The sequence below is a fragment of the Condylura cristata genome, unplaced genomic scaffold (assembly GCF_000260355.1).
Source record: "Condylura cristata isolate star-nosed mole 26May11 unplaced genomic scaffold, ConCri1.0 scaffold00028, whole genome shotgun sequence".
Classification (NCBI taxonomy): Eukaryota; Metazoa; Chordata; class Mammalia; order Eulipotyphla; family Talpidae; genus Condylura; species Condylura cristata.
The window spans coordinates 17,757,298-17,757,944 of NW_004567129.1; positions in this window are offsets into that span (position 1 = coordinate 17,757,298).

Genomic DNA, 647 nt, shown 5'->3' on the forward strand with positions numbered 1-647 from the left:
AAGGAACTAAAGGAAGTCTCCATCTCAACACCCAACAAGGAGTCAGCCTTTTGTCCAATAATCTACAGAACTAAAGCCTCAGTGACCACCTAAGAAGGCTGGAGAGGTGACCTTCAGCCATAATCAATTACTGAGATAACAGTAGCAGGGCTGAGGACTTGAGCCCAACCTCATGAGATACTTAGACCAACCACTTTTAGCTTCTTTTGGATCTTTGACCCATAGAAACCATGAGATAAATGTTTTAAGCTGGTAAGGTTAGGGTAATGAGTTAGCAATGGCTTTTAACTTGAAAAAGCTCCCCCATTGTCGAGTGAGGCATATATCAAGTAAGAGATTTCTTTGCTAAAGCAGCCCAGAACTAGCCTACCTGAACACCTATTTCTGGAGGTGATAATACTTATTAAAACCATGCTACTGCTCAAATAATTTTTGAAACCAACTCTTGGAACATGAATCTTATTATTTGGAATTTAGCTTACAGGTGTCAAGTCAACATTAAAGGTAACTGTTATTCTGTAGTAATTTGATGGTGAAAATGTACATTTTTTCATTATGGATCAAACTTAAGGCATCCTCTAAAGTAAAAGGTTTAGTGGCATCCCTGTGGTGCAAGGGGTTAAGTCTCAGCACTGTGAAGCTATCCA